Below are 23,487 nucleotides of genomic sequence, written 5' to 3'. Positions count from 1 at the left end.
ATTAATTAGTCAAAATTATAAATATCACCCCTCCCTTAAGATATGTTGTGGCCTACTCTCCGTTAATGCTTGCTCACAAAAATTTCTCAACTCCCTCTAATTGTTGAACTTGAACATGTGTGTGAATTTCTTTTTAAGAAAAGACTTGTAACCGGTTGCACTGGTCATTTTGCATGTATGACATTCTTTTGAAAATCCAGTTTTCCTTTATAAAATATAGATTAAAGAGGTAATAAGTGTGCCATGTCAACCTATTAACACAATAAGTAAAACGTGTCATGAATTTGTTTATATACGTTTTAAATCATGTCATTAACGTGTTAACTAGTTCTTGACATGAATCCATTTAGCCAAAACACGTCCGTTCTTCATGTGAAGTCATGCAGCCTTATAAACTGCCCAAACATATTTTGCTGAGTTTTACCTTTTGACTATGAGATAAGAGCTTACTCAGAGAGTATAAACTATGTAAAATCATTATGACTTCATATCTTTTGTACCTCCATGGCCCAAACAGTAAACAAATATCTTTTGGAGAGAGATGAAATGTTTCTTCTACCAAGTAAACGTGACGTTCTTTTCTAATTTTTTAGTAGTATCAAGAATGTTTATGATTCTCTTTGAAAATGATTAAAAAGTCGAATTGAAGCAAAAACATTAAAACCTAACCGAATTAGTAATTTGATTGTCAGTTCAGCTTTTTATGTTATAAACGATTGATTATCAAGAATGTTTATGATTCTCCATAATACTCTTTTTGAAAGAAAAAAAAAACTCCTTTTGTCATTGATGATAATTTAGAGTCGGAGGTGAGAGAGACTACTCGGGTGGGGTTTGATGTTGGGGTTGGGTTATCGGAACACAGTGACCTGGTTAGAACGGCTATTGTTGGTGAGGGTGGTCTTAACGGTTCAACATGAATCTATTGTCAATCAATATTAGGGGGGGGGGGGGGGGGGTTGGCGAGTCCAAAAAGGCTGATTGGATTCGTGGATTGAAGACCTGTAATGGCGCACACTTTGTAGCTATTTAGGAAACAAAGGCAATCGGTTTGATGTCGTATGTTGTGAATAGATTTTGGGGAAGATTGATTTATGAGTTTGACTCAGTTGACGCGGTTGGTAGGTCGGGTGGTATCCTTAGCATCTGGGATCCGTCTTACTTCCATAAAATCGGTTCATTAAAGCATCGTAGGTTTTTGGTAACTAGCGGTGTCATTAGGCCGCTAAATTGTGTTGTGAGCATAATTAATATATATGCCCCGAATGACCCTGCTGAGAGGAAGATTCTGTGGTATGAGCTTTTGGAGATTAGAAGAACGGTTCCGGGTTTATGTGTGTTTGTTAGGGACTTTAATGAGGTTCGGGGTCCAGATGATAGAATGAATTCGGAGTTCGTGGCGGCTAACGCTAATGCTTTTAATGAATTTATAGAAAGGGCGGAACTTGAGGAATATCAAATATCGGGATCTCAAACAAAAATCGAGGGTTCGGTGGGACGTTGACGGAGAGGAAAACTCGAAGTACTTTCATAGCATTCTCAATGCAAACCTTTGTAGTAACCGGATGCACGGGTGTTTTATTGATGCTGAGTGGGTTTCGAATCCAATATTGCTTAAGGAGATTGCATTTCAGTATTTTGAAAAGAGGTTCCAGGAACCGGTCTTAAATAGACCGGCGTTAATGCTGACGGATGTTAAGAAGCTAAACGAGGTGGAGGCAAGAACATTGGTATCCCCGTTCTCGGTGGAGGAAATAAAGGAAGCGGTGTGGGATTGTGATAGTGATCGGGTGCCGGGTCCGGATGGGTATAACTTCAAGTTCCTAAAATGCTTCCGGAACTATTTAAAGGATGATTTCAAGAAGGTGTTCGTAGAGTTATTTGACGCGAATTCGTTCAGTTTTGGATGTATGTCTTCGTTTATTGCTCTAATTCCCAAGGTGAAGGATCCAACTGGCCTAAACGAGTTTCGTCCTATAAGCCTTGTTGGGTGTATGAATAAGGTAGTTTCTAAAGTTCTGGTGAGGAGGTTAAAAGGGGTGATAGGGGGGTTAATTTCGGAGGAACAATCGTCATTTATAGCAAACCGAAGCATTCTTGATGGCCCGTTAATCCTAAACGAAGCTCTTGCGTGGCTAAATAAATCAAAGAAACGGGGGATGTTTTTTAAAGTGGACATTGAAAAGGCCCATGACTCGTTGAACTGGGCATTTTTGGACTCGGTTATGGAGCAAATGAATTTCCCGGGGAGGTGGCGGAGATGGGTGTTGGCAATTTTATCGGCGAGTCGTGCTTCGGTGTTAGTAAATGATTCTCCGACACGGGAATTTCAGTGTACTCGGGGCTTAAGGCAGGGTGACCCGCTATCCCCGTTTCTATTTGTTATTGCGATGGAAGCGCTCTCATGTATGATGAAGCGAGCGTTAGACAAGGGGCTATATCGGGGATTGAAATGTGGGTCGGAAAGCCCGGTTCTATCCCATTTATTATACGCGGATGATGTAATTTTTTTTGGAGAATGGTGCACGTTAAACGCCTTAAATTTAAGCAGAATTTTGAGGTGTTTCTATCTTGTTTCGGGCCTTGGAATAAATCTGTCTAAATGTTGTGTTTTTGGTACAGAGGTAAATGGTTTTGAGAAATCACAACTGGCAGTGGTGTTGGGATGTAGAGTAGGAGACTTTCCCTTTACTCATCTTGGTCTTATGGTTGGTCGAAACATGAACGGAGTGAACGCATGGGGTCCCGTGGTTGAGTTGTTTCGTAAGCGGTTAACTCGTTGGAAAGCAAAACAACTATCGTTTGGAGGTCGTGTTACGGTAATTAAGTCGGTTCTTAACTCTTTGCCAAACTATTATTTCTCGTTGTTTAAGGTCCCCGAAGGAGTCATGGATAAACTTGAAAGGTTAAGACGTTTATTTTTTTGGGGAGGGTCGGAAGAAAAGGCGAAAATGAACTGGGTGGCGTGGGATAAAATTATGGCTCCTATCGAATACGGCGGTCTTGGTCTTGGTAGATTACGAGATGTTAATGTGTCTTTGCTAGCGAAATGGTGGTGGCGGTTTAAAAATGAAAAAGGCAGGTTGTGGTGGAAGGTGATTTGGGCCGTTCACCATTCGTCGAGATCATGGTCTGCCATTCCATCTAAGCTTACGAGCCCGTGTCCTTGGAACCGCATAGCTAAGATTGACTTGGTCTTGTGGGAGTTGGGAATTGATTTGAGGAATGGCTTCTGGAGTGAAATTAACAATGGAAAAAAAACATGGTGGCTTGGGCAGGCCCCCCTGTGTGTTCAATTTCCAAAATTATTCTCTATTGAAAAATCAAAGGGTTGTTTTGTGGCGGATCGGTTATTTATGCTTGATGGGTGGATTTGTGGAAAATGGGAGTGGTCTCGTGAGATTGCAGGGGTGGATGAGATTGTGGAATTAAGTGGTCTTCTTCAATTATGTCAATATATAAGAATGAGACCAGGGGATGTTTTGGTTGGGTAATGAAGTGGGTGGCTTTTTGGTCCGTGATATTAAAGTAAAGATAGCCGCGAACGTCTACACCGAGCCGGAGTTCAAGTTCGATTGGAATCGTTTGGTTCCTAGGAAGGTTTGTTTTGTGGCGTGGCGGGCGGTTCTTAACCGACTTCCAACTTTTGTTGCATTGGCAAAAAGGAATATACCGGTGCGCTCAAATCTATGCCCGGTATGTGGTGAACTTGAAGAGTCGGTAGAGCATATCTTATTTCTTGCGGATTAGCCCAATCTCTATGGTGTGTGATATCACAATGGTGCAAAATGCCCAAGTTTTTCTTATTTAGTTTTCGGGATTTGTTGGAGGTTCATAAAAATTAGAGGGTATCTAGTAGCAAAGCAAACGTTCTTCAAGCGGTTTGTTTGATTGCGACGTGGTGTTTGTGGAAGAAGAGGAATGATATTGTTCATAGTAGGGTGCCGATTCAACTTTTGGGTTTAGTTCAAGAAATAAAAGTCTTGGGTTTTCTTTGGGTTAAAAATAGAGGAAAGATGAGGAGTCTAACTTGGAAGGATTGGTGTCGTTTTAAAGTGTAATTCTTGTTTTTGGGTGTTTATGTTGGTGGTTTGTTTTAGTGCTTGTATCTCTTCTAGCTCCTTGCTAGGCATTAATATAATTTCTTTGTTGGTCGTTCAGAAAAAAAAAAACATTGAGCAAAACAAATTGGGTCAAAAAGGACCCGACAATTTCAATATAGCTAACCTGAAAATCACAATTTTTTTAGACTTCATATTAGAATCTAGATCTATCTCTGTTTTATTTTTAATTTTTTTATAAGTTAATCTTTGTTAAAATTTAATTTAATATTCTTGTATCTAGAGAATATTATATTTTAAAAGGGTGTTGCTAAGCGTACCACCCCTATATACCATTTTTACTAAACATACACCCTCTTGAACTTAATAAACCAATTACTATTAGCTCTTAACATTATTTATGTACATATTAGCCCTACAACATTTTTCTTTGACATTATTTTTTACTTATTAGTCTCCACTACATATATCGACTTAAAAATAATTACACTATTATTATTAATTTACTTTTTATTATTAAGATTGTAAATATTTATAATATCCTTTTCTTTTTAATTTAGTGGTTCAATACATATGCATATATACATATGTATTGTTTTTAAATATAATAATGCATCAACACTTATAATAATAAATATTATTATTGTGATCAAAGACAATAAACACAAAAAGAGAAAAAAAAATAAAAAAAAATTATAGTTTTTAATTTAGTATTTTAAAGTTAAACCATAAAATGCCAAAAAAAATGTTACAAAGAAGTAATATGTCAAATAAAGTTTATAAAGGAAATAAAGGTTCATGAAAAATAAATAAAAAAATATAGTTTTTAATTTATAGTATTTTAAAAGAAGACCATAAAATGCAATTAAATGTTACATGTGAATAATATGTCAAATAAAATTCTTAAAGGAAATAAAAGTTCAGAGGAGGAGTATGACAAGTATAGGAGTGAGGTACGTTTAGCCTATCTCAATCGTGTAATGATGCAATATTGTCAAGTGTCAACTGTGTTATAAAACCGTGTCAATGATGTATGCATGGTAATAAGAATTCAAGAAACTCAATCTTGGTTTGCAAAGTGTAGTACAAGTGTACAACGTACACTCCAAGTTGTTGGAGATATAATTTTATTGCTACACCCAATTCAAAACAAAATAATAATAATAAAAAATATATATATATAAATATTGAAACTGGAGCATTCTTAAAGAAATGGATCTTCTTCTTGTTCAACACTCTTAAGTGCCTTCTTGGCAATCTTGTATTTTCGTGCAAATTGTTTTTGATTCCCTGCAACATAGCTTTCTACGAAGAACTTAATTCCAGTTCTAAGGGTTTCATATTGTGGGGATCCAGCTATACGTTTGAATATATTCCATACCAAACTATCTGCATACTCAAAAACGGTATCGAAAAACATCTTAAAATGCATTATTTTCCTGGAAGTGAGTTTTGTGGTGTCAAGTAGATCTGCTTTTTTAAGAACGGCAAGTGAAAGTGTAAAACCGGACACCATTTCTGCTACAAATTTCGCCAGGTGCATTGATATAATTAGCTGCATTGATTCTAGTTGCATGTAGTGGTCCCATATGCAGTACTGAAAAAAATATATTTATAAGAAATCCAAAATAATTTAACAACTTCAAAAACTCATATCAACCAATCAAATTATTTATTATTTTTCATTATTTAATGATTGTTTTATCATTAATATACATCGTAGTTATATACATTTACGCCAAAGAGTTTTTCAGGTCAACCGTTACCCAACCCGCCTTACCAGCTGACTGAAATACCTATAATGTGAACTTGTGGTTCTTGTCACGACTGCATATTTTTGAAGCAAGAACACGATAATATTTGTTGAATACTTTTTCATATAGACAGCTGAAGAGGTAGGTCCCAGCAGAGCCCAGTTGGACCCGCAAGACTCACCTTAAACAGGGACGTCTGCGCAGAGACCAACTGGATCCGCAGGACCAACCATGCTCAGAGAAGTGACGTCCTTACGCGCAGTATGCAAGCTGGTCCCGCAGGAAATGCCTCCCATGGTGAAGGACTCCGCCTGTTCCCGCAGCCTCGGATACAAGCCATGAGGGAAGGCCACCCGCGCAGCATGGCTACACGCACTAGGCACTTAACTCTCCCCAGTGTCACCTGAAGGAATGAGCAAAGGCGGGAGGGGGAAAACTCCCGCCTAAATGAGCCAGTCCGTATGATGGAGGATCTTTTGTGTGATACCTGACGAGGTACAGACAAAAGATCTGACCAAGAATGCGACAGCTCGCTGACAGCAGCATGGCAGACAGCACGCCACAGCACTGTGACCAATAGCCGCCGCCTACCCACCAACTCCTGCCATACCACGTGCCTAGCCTGTTGTTGGCAGAAGAGGAAGAGTGCACGACACGCCTGCTCTGTGTCAGCCGCTACCTATCCACCACTCACAGGCAGGGCACGTGCATAGGTTACAGTTGGTAGAGTGTTGGGCCGGCTAAACCCCTTGGAAACCTACCTTCGGCTATAAATACCCCAAATGGTATGACCATCATATCTTATCACATTATCATCATATATACTTGATATCTGCTCTAGCAATCTCTTAATATACTTTTATATTTAAAGAGCAATCTAGTCTGATTCTCACGCCGGAGGGTGGTCACAAGGAGGAACCCCCCCTTCTCAGTGACGAGCTCACGGTGTCTGTTTTGCAGGTTATCAGAAGAACCATCTTCCAAGGGTCTAACCCCTCGTGGGAAACAGCTCTCCAACCCCCAGGTTACCAGTAATCTGCCCGGGGTCTGGTTAGTGTTTCTTCATTGGCGCCATCCGTGCATAAAGCTAGAACTTCATTTTTCTCCAGTTTTTTCAAACTTCTAGAAAGATGGTTAAAGAAACTCCGGTAACCACAACCCCAGCTACTGGAGGGAATACCGGCAACACAGTTTTTACAAACACTACCCCGGTTACCCAAGCCGGGGCAAGTGAAGTAAATTTTACGAACACTACCCCAGTTACCCAAGCTGGGGCAAGTGCAGTAAATAATCGCCCACTGGGATTCACCGATACCCAGTTTAAAAAACGAACAAGACTCCCCCGCCAAACTCTCGATGAAGTTAAGGCATGGGCGGAGGCACGACAAAAGGAATTCCAAGCTGAGTTGGACGAACGCTTGCGTTCCGTCCAACAGGCCGACGAATTCGAAGAATACTTGGACAATGACTCGGAGGAATCCGACTCCGACGCGAACCCTCGCCATAGGGCAAAAGGGAAGCGTAAGGAAACGGACTCCCAACCGAGAAGGCATTTTGGACAAGCCTTCAAACCAAAAAGCACAGGTGGAAGTTCACGAGACTTCTCCAAAACGTACAGACCGAACGTTGCAAATGCGGGAACGTCCAAATTTGCAAGGGACATTGCGGAAGCAATTGCCCCAAAAAGTGCCAAACAAATGCCCAGCATAGGCACTTATGATGGTATGTCCGACCCAGACGACCATTTGAACAGGTTCATAGCAGGGGCAACCGTCAGCAACTGGACGGAACCCACGTGGTGTTACATGTTTCAAATGACGCTGGTGGGGGCTGCTAGGGTTTGGTTTGATCGTTTACCGGTTAACCACATTTACGACTGGGCAGACTTCCAGCAGAAGTTTAGCCAACACTTCAGCCAGCAGCGAAAGTATACCGAGGAGCAATGGACAATCCTCAAATGCATACGGGAAGAAGATGAATCTCTGCCAAACTTCATCACTCGCTTCAACTCAAAGAAGTTAAGTTTGGGCAATATCAGCGAGGATCTTGTTCGCGCAGCCTTCATCCAGGGCGCGCAGGACCCAGAGCTTATCCGCACCCTAACGGGTAAAGATGGAATGCCATCCACATGGGATGGCATCATGACAGCAGCTAAACGCTATGCGGAAACGGAGAAGCAACTGGGTAGAGACCTTCCGCAGAGCACAAACCTTTACACCCAGAGGACGAGAGAGGACAACGTCCTCACCGCCCGATTGAACAAAAAACGGAAGCAAGGCATTTGGCAGTCAAGGGTAAACTTTGACACCTCATCCGGCTTACAGCACCGATTGGGTGAAAGGGATAATGTAAAGCTGCACCGGAACTCCAGATGGACGCCACTTACCAAAAGCGTCACTGACATATTTGCTACTGAAGAGCTCCCATGGCCAAAGCCTCCAGTAATCCGACATCGTCACGATGCTGATCGGAGCAAGTACTGTGACTATCACAGAACAAAAGGCCACAACACTGAAGAATGCATAGACGTAAAAGACATGGTCGAAACATTCGTCAGAGATGGGACGCTCGCACACCTCGTGGCGAAATAAAAGCTAAGCAGGCAGGTGCGTGTGGAACCATGGCTGGGGTAAACATGAATAAAAAATCAGCTTCAATATGGAGACTACATGCTGCGTAAAGAACGAGATCCCGAAACAGGTGCGTGTCGGCTCGATGGCACTCCTGTCCCAACATGGAAGGGAGTTCAATTACACAGTTTGCATGTAATCAATTCCAATTTGTACAGAAAAGGCCAAGAGCCACTTCTAATGGAAATGATTCTCTTTCAAACGTCGAAGCTGATGATTTACATTTATACTTTTGTACACACTAATATGCCGGTTTTCACCGCATAATTACAAAAAACGTCATTACATGGGAAGGCGATCCTACCCGCACGAACCCAAAAAGCATGATAAACCTTCACGCAGGTCAGTTGAAGGGGAAAAAAGTTACCATATGAAAGTGCTGGTCTATCCGCATGAATCATTCGAGGGAACTGCACCAACCTATCAACAACCGCGCGTGGGACAGTTCAAAATTCTTAAGAGGAAAAGGTAAACCTATACGCAGGTCAGATATGGGTAAAGTTATGCCATCCTACTAAGTGCAAGTGACGGGTCTACCCGCACAATCACGAAAGAGGAAGCAAAACTTCACACCTATTATCAGCCACGTTCAAAGGTTAACTTATCCTCAACAGGCAAACCTTCACGCAGGTCAGTTGAAGGAGTTCAATTATTCCATTAAATGAAAGTGCCGGTCTATCCGCACGAATCATGAAAGGAAGATGAACACTAACCTATCAACAACCGCGCGTCGAACGGTTAAAACTATCCAACACTGGTGACGGCATTCACATTACGTGAAGTCGTTGCGTGGGAAGGCGGTCTTACCCGCACGAACCCAATAACGTGGCAAACCTTCACGCAGGTCAGTTGAAGGAGAAGAGTTCAATTATTCCATTAAATGAAAGTGCCGGTCTATCCGCACGAATCATGAAAGGAAGATGAACACTAACCTATCGACAACCGCGCGTCGAACGGTTCAAAACAAAATTCTTAAAAAAGTAAGAAAAACCTACACGCAGGTTAGATAAAAGTTAAAGTTTAGCCATCCTACCAAGTGCAAGTGACGGTTCTACCCGCACAATCACGAAGGAGGAAGCGAAACTTTAACCCACTATCAACCACGTTCAAAGGTTCTTATTCCAAACACTTGGAAAATTGCTATTTTAAACTAAGTATGCAAGTCATAAGTTTATAAAGCAAAGAATCCAATGAAAGGAATAACAATCGTATATTTCAATGATATATTACAACAGTGGCCGGGTAACTACCCGCCTAAAAGAAATCTATACAAAGCTAAGTCTATCCTAGCAGTGGGAAGGGATCTTCAGGATCAGGCTTCAGGGCCACCTCCGCTTGGACCAGCACCGTCAGAGAGCGGCTGCCCAAGGAAAGCCTTAAGGATGTTTAGCCCATCATCAGCAGCAGCAGCTTCATTCACCTTCTCCACCACTGGATGCGGGAAGGCAGCGTACTGGTTCACAGCTTGGTCATAAGCAGCTTCAGTATTAACATTGAATAAAGGGAAGTTGGAGGGCGGAAAGCCTCTCTCAGCAAACCCAAGACCAAGCAGGAAGCCAGTCTTCTCCCCATCCTCATGAGAAGCGTTGAGGGCTGCGCTCATCGCATCGTCATAAGAGGTCTCTGAAAGGACCCGACGCACAACCTACAAAAGAATACAAGTTAGAACATTTTCTAATTACGAGCGGAAAGCGTAAAGAAAAAGATAAAGATACCTGAGGCAACGCTTCTCGAAGCAGCCATTGGAGGGTAGCTTGACTTTCTTTGTAAGCACGTTCGGCTCCGCTCTTATCAAGGTTGGCAAGTTGAATTTCCTTGGCGGCAGCCTCTTCGACGCTTTTGAGTTTCCTTTCAGTGCGGTCAAGCACCCCCCTCTGGTCAAGGATCTCCTGCAGCTTCTTGGCATCTTCCATTGCCAAGGCGTCATGAGCATGCTGAAGAGCCTTTAATTTGCATTTAAGCTGCTCATTCTCTTCGCGAAGCGGCTCAGCAACAGCTTCAGCCTTGGCAGCCCTCTCAGTTGAGTTTCGCGCAGTCTCCTTGGCCAGCCGAAGCTGTTCATTCACAGCTTGGGCAGCCTTGGAGCGGGCCTCGAGTCGCGCCTGGACTTCAACCTCGAGGGCCTTGAATGCCTTCTCCTTCTCGGCTGCGGCAGCGGCCAACTGCCGGTTCTCCTCCCGAAGAGCCCGCGCTTCAGATACATCTTTGGCGCGAGCTGCTTTTAACTTGTCGTTTTCACGACAAAGCAGCTCGACGCGGGGCTGCGTCCGGGCCTGGAGAACCCGAAGCTCATTGGTTAGCCTACCCTCTTGGTAGCTAGCCATGGCTTCCCCCAACGCACCATGAGGAGCAGCGTGGCGAGCCCAATCCACGCACTCCACAGGGGTGCGAAGGGTTGTTCCTCGGCGTATGTTCCATCTTGGAACATACACTTCATTGGAATCCGACACTGCAAAAGAAACAAAGGCAGTTAGGAAAAGATGACAAAAATATACAAAGGAAAAAGAACCCTACGTACCTGTAGGGTCAATAACAGGCCGATAGCCGCCAAACCCATCACCTGAACCTAAAGGAAATCCATCCAACAGGTCAGGCAGATGGGAAGGTGGCATAGATCGGCGGGAAGCCCGGCGCGTACCTGATGGTCCGGCCGTCGGTGCCGGTGGCGCAGGTATAGTGGCAGCCGCTGTGGTAGCCATTGTTGGCGTCGCCTCCTCAGCAACAGTAACCGCCGGCTCCGTGAAAGATGCTGTAAAAATTGCACTCACGGCCGGCGGAGACACCTTCTCAGCTGGAACAGCCTCAGGAAGGCTGGAACCAACGGAAGCAGGCGCAGACGCCTGGGTCGACGCCTCGGGAAGGCTGACCGAGCCTTCCCTCATTGGCGGGGGAATACTTGCTCCAACTACACCCGGGAATGCGTCAACATCCACACCTGCACAAGCAAAAGTGTTAGAAAAATTTATTTGAAACAACAAATCTAGACAAGAATTATGGGGGTACTTACGGGGTTTCTTGAGCTTGAACATACGGACGAGCGGAGGCGAACCCGATGGAGCCGGCCTCTTGACACCGGTAACCGTCGTCGTCGCTGCCTCCCCGGAGGTAACAGCTACAGCCTCCGGAGCGGTGGTCTCCTCACCACCGGGCTTCCCCGCCACCTCTGCACTATCTGACTCCGAGTCAGATAGGACTACCGGGTCGGCCGTAGAGGCCACCTTCTCCTTGCCTTTCCCGACGGCAGCCTTTTTCTTCCGCACCAGTGGAGGACCTTCTGCGGATTCCTCAGAAGAAGAAATGTCAACTCCAGCAGCAGGCACAGCATTGAGAGGTTCAGGGTAGAAGATAGGCTTACCTGGCCGTCGGTGGCTCAGGATCTCTTGGCCTGGCGGGTAAACCTCCACGAACCGACCCGCGGTCTGCTCTAAGATGGGCAACTCGTTCTCGTCCAGAGCACGAGTACCCATCCGCGCGGGACCATCTTCCTCCCGCGGGTTCAGGAGCGACTGAAGATCGTTCCCCTCTGAAATCAACAAGAAAGTTAGAAAAAATCGAAGTCAGCAAAACGAAACAAGACGTACCATAAGGGACAGAGTTCGAACCATATTCAAGGACGATCGGAACCTTATCCGCATTCGCCGCCTTCCACACCCGGCTCATCCCCAGCATCACCATCGCCGACTCCGGAAAACGGAAAACCGGGGACTGGACCCGGGATATCTTCGAGAACCATTCCGCCTCCTCGTAGTTGAGGGCGGGAAGGTTCGGAAGCGCCTGGCCATTCTTGAACTTCATGGCGATGGGGATGGCGCGAGCGGATATGAAGAAGAACTCTCTTCTCCATGAGCGAAGACTCCGCTCGGTGGTACAAATCTTTAAACCCTTGATACGGGTTGTAAGAGTGTACCACCCCTGGATGCACCTCCAAGTGTAGAAGGTCATCAGACGGTCAACGAGGGGCTCAAGGCCCAGTATCCGGCACACCCACTCAAAGTGCCGGACCTTGGCAATGGCCATGGGGTGCACCTCTGTCAGGTGCACACCGTGCCTCTCCAGGACACGGTACACAAACTTTGTCAACGGAAACCTAAGGTTTCCGTAGACAAAGAATGCAGCATAAACCCCGATCTTGCCACTAGGGGCATCGTACACAGTATGGTGGGGTTCAGGAAACTCAGGCTCGAGAGACTCGAGCATGAACTTCCTGACGATGTACTGGTACAGATCGACAGGAAGAGAGCACTGGCATTCGCCAGCAGTCTTCTGGTCATCAGCATCATGAGAAGACATGGTGGAAGAAAGATGAAAAGAGATTTCAGGGTAATGCTTTACTGAACAGAAAAATTCGCCGGAAATTACTTGAGAAGAAGAGATGAAAGTGAAAAGTGTGAATTGCAAATAACCCTCTCCCCCTTTATATAGTAATCGCAATTAATGCGATGAATTTAATACGGAAGAGAGAGAAATCAAAGGTGCAATGAAACTATGACGCGTGGCAAAAGCAAGCTGGCAACATCTCACAAGGACGTATGCCAGAGATTTCGCGGCTACGCGCCCGAAATCCCGTGCCCACGCGCCTGAAAAAGCAACTGGAATGACCATGTTCTGTCACGTCACCATAACTTCCTGCACGTCCTGACACAGTCAGAAGAAACCGTCGCACGACGTTTCAGAAGGTTTGGACTGTTCCTATCTTTCCACCAACCTTTCGAATTTCAAAATTCAAAATTTAAAAAGCGGGAAAATACCCCCTTACCTTGGCGAACAAGTAACCATAAGACGGATGCGGGTACAGTGTTAAGGCAAAACCCTTCACATACCTAGCACCCGCAGGGAATTGAAGCCAAGAAAACCTTGGCGAACAAGTAACCATAAGACGGATGCGGGTACAGTGTAAAGGCAAAATCCTTCACATACCTAGCACCCGCAGGGAATTGAAGCCAAGAAAACCTTGGCGAACAAGTAACCATAAGACGGATGCGGGTACAGTGTTAAGGAAAAACCCTTCACATACCTAGCACCCGCAGGGAATTGAAGCCAAGTACCTCGGCAACCAAGTAACTATAAGACAGGTGCGGGTACAGTGTAAAGGCAAAACCCTTCACATACCTAGCACCCGCAGGGAATTGACGCCAGGAATACCTTAGAAGTAAAGTAACCGTAAGACGAGCGCAGGTACAGTGTTAAGGCAAAACCCTTCACATACCTAGCGCTCCGCTGGGAATTGAAACCAAGAAGGATCTTCTGGGCAATGCTTGCGGAAAAGGAAATAACATCCCCGCATAGCGGGAACGTCGAGAACTACGTTGTTTGAAGCTCCAGGATGGAATTGGTGGTTTTAACATAATTGATCACTATGTTCAAAACTACCAAAACCTCATGGAGAATCCACACAACTGGGACTCAATGCTCCTGACTTGCGAGGAGGTTACAGACCTACCCGCATCATACCCAAAGACCAAGCAGGAAACTCGGGCATTTCTGCAAGTGACAAGGACTTCCCATGGAAAACCTTACAAAACCCTTTTCAAAACCCTTTTAAGTCCAAAAGTTCACCTCACTTTATTAAACACGCATGAGAAGAACATTGGACTGGGGGGACTTGAAGAGGTAGGTCCCAGCAGAGCCCAGTTGGACCCGCAAGACTCACCTTAAACAGGGACGTCTGCGCAGAGACCAACTGGATCCGCAGGACCAACCATGCTCAGAGAAGTGACGTCCTTACGCGCAGTATGCAAGCTGGTCCCGCAGGAAATGCCTCCCATGGTGAAGGACTCCGCCTGTTCCCGCAGCCTCGGATACAAGCCATGAGGGAAGGCCACCCGCGCAGCATGGCTACACGCACTAGGCACTTAACTCTCCCCAGTGTCACCTGAAGGAATGAGCAAAGGCGGGAGGGGGAAAACTCCCGCCTAAATGAGCCAGTCCGTATGATGGAGGATCTTTTGTGTGATACCTGACGAGGTACAGACAAAAGATCTGACCAAGAATGCGACAGCTCGCTGACAGCAGCATGGCAGACAGCACGCCACAGCACTGTGACCAATAGCCGCCGCCTACCCACCAACTCCTGCCATACCACGTGCCTAGCCTGTTGTTGGCAGAAGAGGAAGAGTGCACGACACGCCTGCTCTGTGTCAGCCGCTACCTATCCACCACTCACAGGCAGGGCACGTGCATAGGTTACAGTTGGTAGCGTGTTGGGCCGGCTAAACCCCTTGGAAACCTACCTTCGGCTATAAATACCCCAAATGGTATGACCATCATATCTTATCACATTATCATCATATATACTTGATATCTGCTCTAGCAATCTCTTAATATACTTTTATATTTAAAGAGCAATCTAGTCTGATTCTCACGCCGGAGGGTGGTCACAAGGAGGAACCCCCCCTTCTCAGTGACGAGCTCACGGTGTCTGTTTTGCAGGTTATCAGAAGAACCATCTTCCAAGGGTCTAACCCCTCGTGGGAAACAGCTCTCCAACCCCCAGGTTACCAGTAATCTGCCCGGGGTCTGGTTAGTGTTTCTTCAACAGCAATCCACAATGACACGCACGGTCTCTCTATCCTGCAATATCATGAAACACTGATAATAACAATATACCTCAATATCATGAAACAACTACACATAGCCAGAGATGATAGATACCTGCTTCCCTTTCAAATCCAAGCTCCCAGTTTCTCAGAGGCATCGATATAATCCTCCGCGTTCATAATTATACAAAAATTCGCCCGTCTTGCAGGTGTATTCATTCTTTGTCCAGCAGCAAGTTGAAGCATTTTTTGAGTTTCTAAGCTTTCTTTATCCATCTTTTTGGTGCCATTTACAATATTATTATTATTTGTAGTAAATGACATCATCTCTCCCGATAACCACCATCGACCTTTTTTCTCAGGGTCAAGAAGCATGCTCCATTTCAATCCGCGGACTAAAATACTTTCTACCTTCAACTGTGAGAAAAATTAACACGTTAGAATATACGACAATGTATAAGAAAATAACGTACTAGAATGACCTTCTGAAGCCACTTCTTGATGCGAGTATGTTGTGAGGTATCCTCGTTAGCCTTCTTTTTATTGTTCTTGATGTCATATATGGTTTCGAGCATGAACTCCATCTGCCACCCATGAAGCAAACAAAGTTACAAGACAACTAGACAAGCAGATATTATTAAAAAAAAATAACAATATATTAATGAAATACTCAAATACATACTCTTTATACTTATAGTGTTTTGCTGGCTATCTCCAGATGCAGCTTTCAGTTCCGTAACCTTGTTCTGGATGCTAACAATAAAGTTTTTCATGGCGGCTGGATCGTCACTCCTCAATCTCATCCCAGAACCTAATGACGAGTACTTGTAAATCGACAAACAAAAAGCATCGAGAAACAAATAAAACAATGAAGCATTGAGAATCTTACAGTTAAGAACTGTCAAGATAGTGGAAACATCAACCTCGGTCAATCGTGAGCTCAGCATCATCATGAAATCATATATTAAATCGCTGAAATGGTATTATTATAACAGAGTTCCATTAACAAAATATTATAAAAACTACAAAGTACATCTATAAATAAGAGAATAATAACCTTGAGCAAACTCCAAACATGTATAAATAAGAGAGAAGAAGAGTCAAATTCCACAAGGAAAGATTGTCTTCCTTCTGATACTCGTCCTAAGGAAAATTATTAAAATCAAATTCCTTACACTTAAAAATCTAGTTTTACTTTTTATTTCAAACAACGAAATCGTTTAACGAACCTCAAAACACTTTGCAAGTGAAGCAAGCAGCTTTGCGCCAAAGTCAATCCCGACCAAGCAAGTCAAACCAGAAACTAAAGCTGCAAAAACAGCAGCATACCTACAAGGGTACAGATGTAATCTAGTCAAACGGAACGATGAAAAGGTTAAAGAAATAATATTTATATGGTATAATAGACGGGCTTAACTGTTCGTTGCCACGAGGTCCGCCCGAACATGATGTCAAAATTTCCTCACTTATAATTTGAGCACCGTCACTACGGCTGATAGACTGCATGCAATAAAAAGTTCAAGAAAAATGAGATTAGTAAATTAGTAAATAAATGTTACTTATAAACTAAATGACATGGAGAAAACTTACCTGGAAAATTGAGGACATTTGCTCAGTAATTCCTTCTACATTGGACTCATCAAGCCTATTTAAAAGGCCTGTAACCAATCAAAATTTATAAACAAAATTATCACTTTTTCGAATGCATCAAGACTACAATGTGAGACCAAAACTTGCATACTGCGCACACGTTTTCGAATTTGAAAATACTCTTCCGGTTCGTTTCTTGACACTGATCTTAGTCCTAGTTTTGCATATGCTTGAGCACGCTTATTTCCATGTACGGTTTCAAGCTCTTCAACCAAATTTTCACATTCTTCTTCCACTTTTGCATTTTCTTCGGTCTCCAAATAGCCAAATACAGATGGAATTCCTTCAAGTAACGTGTTTATTTCATCGCCGTCTCGCCCTACCTTCCTTCCTTTCACTTTGAATTTTTTGCAAGCTTTCTTTCCAAATCAAGATCCTCCTTTGCAGAAGTCTCGCCATTCTGGTTTTCCAATTCCAAATATTTTTCAAATTTTGTTTTCTTTTTTCTCATTGGTTCCAAAGACGTGCTAATTCGGTCATCATTTCTTGACGATACTGTCCGCTTATGTGACGTACTGCCATGAGTTTCAGTTTTTACATCTTTTACTTCCGCGACTTGAGTATTCTTCTGCATATTTACTGCCTTGTGACGATTATTCATTGTCTTTTTTGCTTTCTGAAATTGTTATAAATCAAGAAAAAAGCTCATACAAAGTCATATTTCACATTCTGGTCAAAACAGATCAATGTTGTAAAAGTCGGATTCCAAGGCCTTGGAATTGGCGATTCAAAGGTCCTCGGACATCAACCTTGCCGCCTTTTCCTAACTCAGCCACCATTACTCGCCAAGGTCCAACTCGGTCAAAGTCGGAGTACTCGGGATTACTCGGCCTTCAAGGACAACTCGGCCATAATTTTTTATTTTTATTTTTAATATTTTTTTTGTTTTTTTTATATTCCTTTTAGTAAAAACTAAAAAATAACAACAAAACATGATTTTTTTTAATTATGTTTTTTCATATGAATTATGCTTATTTTGACGTGAATTATGTTTATCTTAACACATATATATATATATATATATATATATATATATATATATATATAATATCCAATAATTAATTTATGTTATATTTATCATGTGGTACAAGCCGAGTACTCCAAGCACTCCCTACAAGGGGGTCGGCCGCCTAGGGACCGCCTAGCAAGTTTTACAACAATGAAACAGATTAGAAAAAAAACATGTACATACATGATGTTGGATCCAAGAATCAAACTTTTTCTTCCTTTTTGCTAATCGAACCTCTTTCCGCTTCTCTTTACGAGTTTTAACTACTGAATCTTTACCTGCAGCTGCAAACACAAATAATTTTATTCATAAATATCAACATATGCTAAGCAACAAAAAATTAAAAAATTAAAAAAATCTTACCCATTTATAACTTAGACAAATTCCACTGCAAATAATTTAAAAAGAAAAACAGATGTTAGCTAAACTGGTTGAGAACAAAATGCCAATATTTAAATATATAAAAATAAAAGTCTCAAGTAGCTGAAAACTTAAATGCCAGCTCTATACATAACATGCAGAAAACTTAATTAACCGACCCGTAACCAAATTAACCGATGAAACCAAATCTATATAACCAAACTGATTTTCCGCAAACCGACAATGGTGGGTTGATTATGGATAACAAGGTTTGCATACCCGTCAAAACCGAACCGGATGGATTGTATTATTATTTTTTATATGTAATATATACATAAAAATTGATTCCATGTTAACTCAAACTTTCATGCTTAAATTATGTCCAGTTATTTGTTTTGTCTCTAACTTTCAAAACCGAATAACCGACATAGTTAGGTTATAGTTATGGTTATAGTTATTCATTGACCGACATCTCGGTTATAGTTATGGTTTTGGAACAAAACCGACCCCACACACCCAAGAAGCATTTATACAATCGCTCGGTACCTTAAGTTTATGCAAGGAGAGTCTCTGGTTTATTCGGCTGTAACAATTAGGTTATTAAATTAAATTAATATATACACAACCAAAAATAAATTCCATACGTATCCTAACTAAAATATCAAAGTTTATTCTTTTTTGTCATCAAAAGTTTTTGTTTGTACTTTGGTTAAAGTTTGCATATTTGTATTTAACCACTAAAGATTTGTTTTATGTTTTTAGTCAAAGTTTGGTTTTTTATACTTTGAACGTTACAAATTTATTCTTTAAACGTTTGCCACAAGACTTTCAAAACTTAGAAAGTTTGTTCTTTAAACTTTTTGCTGGACTTAATTTCCGTCCTCGAGTCAATGAGGCGGGTTGGGTTGACTCATTGAGCCTATGATGAGTTGGTGTCTTGTTTATCAAGTTGAGCACGTGACTTGGTTTACATGGATTAAATTACTTGGTGAACAAGTCGAGCCAATAACTTGGACAACAAGGAATTTATTTATTAATTATTGTTTAAAGTGGTTTTTGCTAATTAGTATTTGAGTATGATAAAGAATTTGTATTCTAGTCTAATTAGATTTTCATGTTTAAACTAGTATATATACCACAGCTTGTGGATTATATCAATTAAGAGAGTTTAAGAATTGTAATTTTCGAGCTAATGAGAATTACAAAGATCGAGCTTATGATTTAAATTTTAGTTTTGTGTTTATCGATCCTGGTCACCAAACTTCACTTTTACTACCACATATTTGTCCTTTAAACTTTTACCAAAGTTTAGAGATATATGTTTAAGTTTTTTTTAGGGATATTGGATTTTAATACTTTCAACTTTCACCCATTGGTTGATACCACTCCCAACTTTGGATTTGTTATATACCACTCCCAACTTTCACCATATTTGTTTTTGTCACTTCCTCAAACTGAATTCCAGCTACCATAATCACCACAACTCCGACCACCCTTACCTACAACCGTCTCCACCATCCTACTACCGACACCACTTGAACCTATCATCATCAACACATTTGCCGCTAAACTCTCACCCCCTATCATCGTCGCACTCATCATCCTCAGATCCACCTTTGTTACCAACCACCATCTAAACTACCATATATGTTAACCACACCATCGCCACCGTTATCTCCGTTAACCACCACTATCGCCAGCTTCATCTCCGTTAACCACAACTAAGCCTTAGATCTCACCAGAGATTAATAGATCTGAATGAAATTAGCTCAAGAATTACTTCCTTCGTTCATTCTTCTTCTCCGCTTAGTGTCGCCTTGCTCATCCATTTTCGCTTGATTCTTTGCTATCATCTTCAACAAACTCCGGCATTATTGTCTCTTTAACGACTTGCTATTTGAATATGGATCTAGAATATAAATCGAATATGTTGACATGTATTGCGTGTTTGAAGCAACTGAATGGTGGATCACTTCACAACTGGAAGAAGATAATACATGGTCCACATCTGAGGTTAAAGAACAAGTTGGGTGGTTATGAGGAATTTGGGTTTGCAGGTTGGGGAAGAAGATGAAGTTGAAGTGGTGGACCCATAAGTTTTATAAATTATCATATTATGCCAGCCCCGTTTAAAAAAAAGCCACGCCAGCATCATTACTAACGACGTTAGTGGTCTGTTGGTGAGGGAGTGATAAAAACAAATAGGATAAAAGTTGAGAGTGGTGTGTAACAAATTAAAAGTTGGGAGTGATATCGACCAAAGAGTGAAAGTTTGGAGCATTAAAAACCAATATCCCTTTTTTTTATATATAAAGTTTACACAAATAGACGTTTCTTTATTATTAATAAACATAAAGTTTTGCATATAAATGTTATTGTCAATTGACGTTCTTCTAAAGGAGGAAATATTATTTTTTTTATATAAAAGATAATTGTAAATAATTAATCAGAAAAACATGACGGATATGTAGTAACTGGAAGGGTGACAACACCGGTAGTCGAGTCTCTTATCTAAGGAAAGTAATTCGTATAAATCTCAATCAACCGCGAGATCTGTTTACTTACTTGAGAGCTGGATGAGAGTGTTCGAACCTGTTAAACCAACACATGCTACATTAAACATCATATGAACTAAAAGGTTTTAAGTAATCATTTTGAATAAATAATGTTTCTTCTAAAGAAGGAAGCATAAAAATTTTATACACACGTTTTCTTCTAGAGGAAGAAACGTATAATTTAGATGATTTCTTCTATAGGAAGAAACGTCAACATTAAAAAGTAGGATTTTATCGACTAAAGGTCTAAAGTAACATTTTGACAATAAAATATTCAATCAAGGTTTAAAGCTATTTAACCAGACTAAATGTATAAAACTAGATCATTTGATCTAGGTAATTTATTAAACTACTTTAAACTTGAGTAATTGTTATATTATAAATTATCTAATAGAAGTAAAAGTGAGGGCTGGCGCCGCACCAGCCATTTTGTTTTGTTTTTCCTTTTTTAGTTTTTTCCTTTTGTTTTGTTTTGTTTTTTCTTTTAGTTTTGTTTTGGCATCATAACAAAAAGATAACGTTAATCGACAGAACTCTTTTGTTTTAGGTTCGTTAACATAATGAATGTGACGGAACCAACCAAAACGTAACGCTAACCGACCGAACTCTTTTGTTTTAGTTTCGGTATCGTAATGAATGTGATGAAACCGACCAAATTTGTGTAGACTAACCGCCTCAACGCTCGAGTTTGACCAACGTCACCCCATTGGCCAGCCTCAATTTTTATATATATTTTTTTTACTTCTGGTACCGTAACCAACGTAACCGAACGAATTTTTTGTTTTGCTTATGGTTTTTTTTATAGTTTTTTCTTTTTGTTTTGTTTTCTTTTTTTGTTTTTTCTTTTTGTTTTGTTTTGGTATCATAACAAAAAAGATAACGCTAATCGACAAAACTCTTTTGTTTTAGGTTCGGTAACATAATGAATGTGACGGAACCAACCAAAACGTAACGCTAACCGATCAAACTCTTTTGTTTTAGTTTCGGTACCGTAATGAATGTGATGAAACCGACCGAATTTGCGTAGACTAACCGCCTCAACGTCTGACAAACGTTACCCTATTGGCCAACCTCAATTTATATATATTTTTTTGTTTTACTTCTGGTACCGTAACCAACATAACCGAACGAATTTTTTGTTTTACTTACAGTTTTTTTTTAGTTTTTTCTTTTTGTTTTGTTTTCTTTTTTTGTTTTTTCTTTTTGTTTTGTTTTGGTATCATAACAAAAAATATAACGCCAATCGACATAACTCTTTTGTTTTAGGTTCGGTAACATAATGAATGTGACCGAACCAACCAAAACGTAACGCTAACCGACCGAACTCTTTTGTTTTAGTTTCGGTACCGTAATGAATGTGATGAAACCGCCGATTGCGTAGACTAACCGCCTCAACGCCTGAGTTTGACCAACGTCACCCCATTGGCCAACCTCAATTTATATATATTTTTTGTTTTACTTTTGGTACCATAACCAATGTAACCGAACGGATTTTTTGTTTTACTTACAGTACTGTTATGAAGATCATGGAAATCTAAATCTTCACGTAGACTCACCCGCATCAAGGCCCGAGACCGATGTTGCTCGGGTTTTACGAACATTTGATTTTACCAACTGACGTCACCTTATTGGCCCGCATCAATAGTTATATTGTTTGTGTTTGTTTTTGTTTTTGTTCCGTCACCGTAACAAATGTAACCAAAAGCGTAATGAACATGCTGGAAACACATCAAATTTGCACAGACTTACCGCCTCAACTCATGAGACCGACACCGCTTGGGTTTTACCAACGTCCGAGTTTTACCGACCGACATCACCCTATTAGTCCTCTTTAATTTTTAATTTTTTTTGTTTTTGTTTTTGTTTTTCGTTTATATTCTGGTAGTGTAACGTCTCAACACCCGGAAGTTGCGCAAAGCACGAGTAAATTAATAGTTACAAGTAAATGATAACAATAGTTGTCGATAAAAATAAAGATACAACAGGGATTAAGATAAAAAAAATAAAATAATAAAAGGATGTATGTATGCTCACCTGCATATATATAGGTTAATAATAATAAAGCACCTGCACTAGCACTTATACTAGCACCTGAACCTGCACCAATGGATCCATGCAAGACCACTTTTCATGAGTATATGGATAGCGAGTATGCTAGAATCTTTCCGTCCGGGGAGGTTAGCTACTGCTTGATCATGGCTTGTATTTATTCTTTTATGAAATAATAATACTGAAAGGATGTATGCATGTATGTTATGTATAGGCTGAGCTTGCTCTTGCATCAATGGATCTAAGGGACATCTCTTATCAAGAGTTTATGTGGAACACCGAGGTTGCTAGATTCAAGACTGACGATGCCCGACTATTCCATGAGGTAGCTGCTGCTAATTTCTCTTTTCTAAGTCATTTTCTTACCACTTGATTTGATTTAACGATATATGGAATAATAATAGGGATATAAAGCGAAAATGGAACAACGGGCAAGGAGACAACAGGAGCTGTTCTTCCCACATGCAAAGCGAACTAATTAGTAATTAGTTTGTTGGTTGGTTTCCTTGACTTGTTTCTATCTTTATTAGTATTTGAATGTTTTAATCAGATGATTTAGCTTATGAGAATGGTCATATAATAATAATATTCATATTCATGTATACGCTTCTGTAAGTTCTGTTTGTGATGTTTTAATCCAAAACCATTTCTTTTATACAGTCCAACCAGTGGCAAAGCTTGGACGAAAACGTTTGACAACACGCTTGATTGTTTTCAATCTCTCACAAAACTAAAGATGCCAATTTTTTTTGACAAGTTAGATGTTTTTGTTCAGCTTTCAACAGGAAAAAATTGAAACAAGACTTTAAGTACGGAGTACTAACTTTGCCATCAGGTTTAATATGAGTTTCTGTTGTTGACTTTGATGTTGACTTTCAACATT

At 41.1% G+C, this 23,487-nt stretch overlaps 1 long non-coding RNA gene and 1 pseudogene across 2 annotated transcripts; one reads left to right on the top strand and one right to left on the bottom strand.

Annotated features, from left to right (window-relative positions):
• Nucleotides 1–5,204: 5,204 nt before the first annotated feature.
• On the bottom strand, nt 5,205–19,587 carry LOC143606212 (uncharacterized; annotated as a pseudogene). Its single transcript, XR_013148706.1, has 15 exons — nt 19,470–19,587; nt 17,824–17,924; nt 16,723–17,247; nt 16,572–16,639; nt 16,399–16,481; nt 16,211–16,310; nt 16,039–16,124; nt 15,871–15,953; nt 15,670–15,792; nt 15,464–15,570; nt 15,097–15,398; nt 14,992–15,015; nt 12,176–12,183; nt 5,858–5,948; nt 5,205–5,658 (listed from the first exon to the last, which is right to left on the bottom strand). The product of XR_013148706.1 is annotated as an uncharacterized LOC143606212 (transcript).
• Nucleotides 19,588–22,605: 3,018 nt separating this feature from the next.
• LOC143605605 (uncharacterized) lies at nt 22,606–23,181 on the top strand. Its single transcript, XR_013148576.1, has 3 exons — nt 22,606–22,732; nt 22,819–22,929; nt 23,009–23,181. It is a non-coding gene; the product is annotated as an uncharacterized LOC143605605 (long non-coding RNA).
• Nucleotides 23,182–23,487: the final 306 nt, after the last annotated feature.

The sequence above is a fragment of the Bidens hawaiensis genome, unplaced genomic scaffold, assembly GCF_021521415.1.
Source record: "Bidens hawaiensis isolate Kalapana, Puna unplaced genomic scaffold, B.hawaiensis_p1.1 tig00002123_1, whole genome shotgun sequence".
Classification (NCBI taxonomy): domain Eukaryota; kingdom Viridiplantae; phylum Streptophyta; class Magnoliopsida; order Asterales; family Asteraceae; genus Bidens; species Bidens hawaiensis.
This window is presented reverse-complemented; position numbering and strand designations above follow the sequence as displayed.